Here is a 5888-nt window from a genome sequence, read left to right on the forward strand (position 1 = left end):
CTCGAATACGGATAAGAGATGTGCCTATTGCGGAAAGAAGTCTAACTCTTTATGTACTAAGTGCGAGAAAGGGCTTCATCCGAAAGAATGCTTCAAGCAATATCACACTTCAAATGCCCATACTGCATAGTGTCCCTTATAAGGGACGGTCCCCAAAACCCCCAAAACACATCGAATTAAAACTACTTTATTAGACTTATTTCAATGCATAATGATAAAAAAAAGGTAAGTATAGCGCCAGGGAACTTCATGCACTAATGGGTTAATTTAATATGCGATCCGTCAATGGCTCCCCAGGGAATCTGAACTCTTGATAAAATCTAAAATAAAGAATCATAAACTTATCTTAAGTAATATTACTTTTAATTTAATATAAGTACTTTTCCTTTACAGCCTGTTTTTCTTCAACTGTTGATGAAAAATTAATGTATCTAGTTAACAAGTATTTGTCCATGATACTGGCAATTTCTCTAATGCATCTACTGACGCTGCTTTGGGATACATTAAGTAAGAAGTCTTGTCCCTCCGAACGTTGATAGCTTCCTGAAAAAGTATGAATTCAATTAATACAACATTGAATATATGTATATATATATATATGTATATATGTACATACCTTGAGCGAAAAATCGCAATGCTACAAGGAACCTTAAAACTTTCGACAATCCACAACTTGATGTCCTTTACAACATAAAGGGGTGGATTTGATTAAAAACATTTCTACATATTTCTTTTGGAAGTCGAAAAATTTCAGTGAACCGTTCCTCTGAAATACAGAAGGGATCCGTGGATTCCCGCAACACTTTTCTTTTGCTTCGCAAACGGTTCCTTAAAGCTCGCTGAGAGTTCACTGAGATACGAAACAAATATCTTCGAAACTCACTCATCTTGACCACGTATTTATTATCACAACACTCTTTCTTAATATTATAATGAAATAGACCGAGATTGCGGCTTTTAATTTCTGATTTAGAGCAAATTATATCAAAATTACTAATTTTAACTAAATTCCCGTGGGCCATAAAAGTAAACAAAATTTGACATTTTTCTTCAACTACACCAGCGACACCTGCGGCGGATAAAAGTATTACAATTTTCCTTGGAGATTTTTAGAGATGAACCAGCCGGAATCGCATTTAAGAAAAATCGCCTAAAGTTCGGATAATTTTTAGCGTTTGGATTTTTGGAGATTTGTAAAGTTTTAGCGATAGCGAAAGCTGGAATCCGGCTGCTGGTGAAGGCAACCATGTTGCCAAATTACAATTGTTGTAAAACCACTTATGTATGTGATTTTAGAAGTTTTGAGTTTATATCAAAATATCATGGGCCATGTGAGCAAAAAAATATGTTTATTTTGTTTTTTATTAAAATAACATCTTAAACCCCTAATTGATAATTTAAAAGTTGGAAGGAGCACAGTGATTTAGAAGTTTAGATAAAAAGTGGCTAAACTCGAAATAAATTATTTTTGCAAACATCCTCAGATTTTACTGCGGAGTTGCAACTTTTCATTTGACTAGCTGTGATTTCTTCAATTTTACATTTTAGAATTTTTGTGGCCCTCGCGCACAAGTTGCGCTTGTTGGCGATGAGTTTGCGGGGAGATGTATGGTCATTGAATTTATGAATGAATCAGTCTGACCTTGAAGATATGCGCATGCGTTTATGAATGAATTTGTTATTGTTGTATTTTAGTAGCATATGCGTATATGTACATATATGTACGTATATTTGCATGGATGTAGAAACATATATATGTTAGGAGGAAACTCGCATGAGTACATTTGTACAAGTTGGTGTAAATTATTTATTGATTTTAAATGTTCAATTTATTATTTTATTTTGTTTGTTAATTAAAAGGGAGTCGCCGCCATCTTTTTTGTTATTTCATTTCTTTATTTCTATCATCGATTATTCTTTCTCCAACGTTCTTTGTCGCCGCGAAATCAAATGTGCGGCGAATTCATTTACGAAACTTGGATGTCAAAAGGGACGCGAATTCATCTTGCAAACCTTCTATACTCACTCGCCACACTTCAGCCAGTTGTCTCTTCTTATAGATTTACGTTCTTTGCAGAAACTTTTGCACTTGGTTCTGGCCCTCAGCGGTATTACCATACGTAATGTGACCAACTATTTCATAGCTCAAAGAAATACAGTTGGGTTAAGTTAACGGAGCGAGCCGATTACGGAATTTCGAATGCAGTTAATTTCGATCCCTGATCCTTGTTCAGAAGTGCTAGCCAAAATGCTTCCATCTTAGCCTCGCGCAGTTTGGACAGTGTAAAAGAAAGTGTGGAGATGATCCCACTTCATCTTCCTCTTGACGACTGATACAAAAGGATCAGTTGAAAATAGTCTCAACGCATGAATACCAATCGCAAAATAGCCTATCAGAACCCCCGCCACTAGCCCTTGAGAGGTAATGTGTTTTAAAGTGCCCTATAAAAACATTTGCTGCAGCAGAGAAACGTCTTCTTTTCCTTTTTTATGCCACAAAAGGACCCGGTTTCCCTCATCCTAATAGCAGTTCGTGCTGCGACAACTCTGCCTGCAATATCCGCAGGCACCGTGTTCAACATATGTATTTTAAGCTTCAGTGTAGGTGTGGTTAATAATGCTCCGCTAATTCCTGTTTTGCAATTGAAGCCTGCTCTAGTGACACCAGACAAAGGCTCCTTGAAACAATATAGGCTTAAATCTGGTTTCCCAAAGCTTATGAATTAATTTGGACGAGAAACCCCAGCTTTTACCGATAGCTCCCCTACAGCAGTACAAGGCAACCGACACCTTTCCTACCCTTTCCTCACGGCATCCACGATAGCCGCCGTTAATCACTCACCTAGTTACCTATTTCAGATCAAAAAGGTAGTATAGAAATCGTCCCTTAACCAAAAGTTCCACATCAACTACATAGGCGATCACCCGACAGCCCACTTTTTCCAGTTCTTCTAGAAAGTCGGTTACAACCGCAATTCAGAGCAAGGGAGAGAGAACACCACCTTGTGGAGTGCTCCTATTGACTCTGCACTGACTGCACGCTCTCCCACTCCGCCGAGGCAGTTCTGTCACCAATTAAGCTGTATATAAGCCTTATTAGGTTGGTTTCCACCCAAAGATTATGAATATACTTGACTATTTCCTCTGAAGTGACATTGTTGAAGGCCTTCTCGATACCGAAGAAGGGCTCTCCTGCATAATCATCATGCGTGAAGGCTTCCTCTGACCATTTTACCAATGTGTGCTGGGTGGTATTTACCGACCTTTTCCTGCAATAAGCTTATTGAGCTCTTGAAAGACAGTCACGAGGAATCGCGTTTCTTATGTACAGGTCTATTAGTCTCTCTAGCGTTTTTAGTAAAAGCGTGTTTAGCAAAAACGAAGGGACTAAAATCCCTAGGGGGCCTTTTCCGGCCTTCGACACCTTCAGAGCCCTTAGCAGCTGCGCTGGTATGATGCCATTGGCCCCGGCGATTTTAATGGTTTGAACAAATTCATTGCCCAGGCCAAGCGATGTACGTCCAGAAGATCGGAGAAGAACAGGACCTGGAGGGAGATTCTGTAAGCAGTTAGCGACAATTTTCAAATCGCTGTCACACTTTTTGACGCAAAAGCATTTACATATATCATGCGCCAAAAAGTGCGATAAAGATTCGAAAATTGTCGCTAAGTGGACACAGAATCTCCCTCCTGAAGTACAAAATATCGCAAAGAAGTACATTTGACTGTACTTCGAAGTACGAAGTACGGTTGGTCACATTAACTATACGTGTATCAGTGGAGCAACGTTTGGACACATCAGTGGAATATAACATATACATATGCAAATATATATTAAAAGCAGAGGAATAACCTGGCGATGGGGAAAACCGGCCAACCTACCCAAAGTCCAAAAAAAAAGTTACCGTCTTACGGAAATTGAGAGTGGTGACAGAATCAGGATTGCCAGGTTTTCATTGTTGTAACTCTCAAAAATAAAAAACTGCAAACATATTTGTTTGCGTGAATTTTTTTGATGTGGCATTTTAGGCGGCAACTGCCAACGAGCTGAGAAAGAAAATACAAAAAAAAATATTGTTGAGTAATCATGACGATTTCTTACGGTAAGTTAAATTAAGTTAAGCCTAGACTAACTGAGCTTTAAGGCGTGTTCACCGTTCGTGTCCGCAAAACTTTTTATTTTCTCTCAATAGTGATAGAACCAAAGAACGTAAATCTATAAGAAGAGACAACTCGCTGAAGTGTGGCGAGTGAGTATAGAAGGTTTGCAAGATGAATTCGCGTTCGTTTTGACATCAAGTTTCGTAAATGAATTCGCCGCACATTTGATTTCGCGGCGACGAAGAACGTTGAAGAAAGAATAATCGATGATAGAAATAAAGAAATTAAATAACAAAAAAGATTGCCGCGACTCTTTTTGTTTATTTGGCGTCGGCATTTAACATGCGCATGTGCGTAGATTTTCTTGATTTTGTAATTTTAAACAAAAGTAAGGAAATTAGATGCATGCGCTATGCAAGAGCTTTACAAACTTCCTTTTTAATACTGAAGTTGTAAAGTTGTAATTTATGAATGAAAAATCGCTTTTAATTAACAAATAAAACAAAATAATAAATTGAACATTTAAAATCAATAAATAATTTACACCAACTTGTACAAATGGACTCATGCGATTTTCCTCCTAACATATTTATTTTTCTACATCCATGCAAATATACATAAATATATGTCCATATACGCATTTGCGACTAAAATACAACAATAACAAATTCATTCATAAACGCATGCGCATATCTTCAAGGTCAGACTGATTCATTCATAAATTCAATTACCATACATCTCCCCGCAAACTCATCGCCAACAAGCGCAACTTGTGCGCGAGGGTCACACAAATTCTAAAATGTAAAATTGAAGAAGTCACAGCCAGTCAAATGAAAAGTTGCAGCTCCGCAGTAAAATCTGAGGACGTTTGCAAAAATAATGTATCTCGAGTTTAGCCACTTTTTATCTAAACTTCTCAATCGCTGTGCTCCTTCCAACTTTTAATTATCAATTACTGGTTTATGATGTTATTTTAATAAAAAACAAAATAAACATATAAACTCAAAACTTCTAAAATCACATACATAAGTGGTTTTACAACAATTGTAATTTGGCAACATGGTTGCCTTCACCAGCTTCATTCATAATTTTTAAAATTTTTGTAAACCGAGCGCTTACGATTGGTTTACAGTTGACTCTAGATACTTCGAGAAACATGTATAGAATTCAAAAAATTTAATTATACTGCATTATTGATAATTGAAAAGCTCTGAAGCATGTATAAGTGAGTGTATACATACATACCTATTCTGCGTTGGTAACATAAATATTGTTTACTATCATGAAAAGTTTCAAACACAAAATCGTACATTAACCTATTCTGCGTTGGTGATATTTTTTTTACCGGAAAATAAAGCTCCTCTCTTCTTTTAAGCCCTTTTCGCATTCTGCACACTCTTGTAACTGGTAAAATTTGTTACCATCTCATAAGCAGGTAACAAAATATTGCCCCATGAAATATGCAACAAAGAATTTCTACAAAACTTCATAGCTCAAATGCTGAATAAATTGAAACGCTACCAAGGTACCTAGAATTGCGGTTACAAGAAGTGGTAACAATGTTTGGTAACAAAATATGCCGGTTACAAAATATTTTGTAACAAGCAGAATAGAGTTACAGATGTTCAAGTTAGCAGCCTACTGTGACCGCATATTAATAGGTTCGTATGTATGCGCGTAAATATGTCGAACCCGGCATTTCGCAGGAATTTAAGAATTTGTCAAGCTAATATGGACGTGGGAAAGACGGAGATAACTTATGTTTCACATTTATGCGTTTGTTTTTT

Source organism: Rhagoletis pomonella, unplaced genomic scaffold (assembly GCF_013731165.1).
Source record: "Rhagoletis pomonella isolate Grant_MI unplaced genomic scaffold, Rhpom_1.0 Rhpom_scaffold_00003, whole genome shotgun sequence".
Classification (NCBI taxonomy): Eukaryota; Metazoa; Arthropoda; class Insecta; order Diptera; family Tephritidae; genus Rhagoletis; species Rhagoletis pomonella.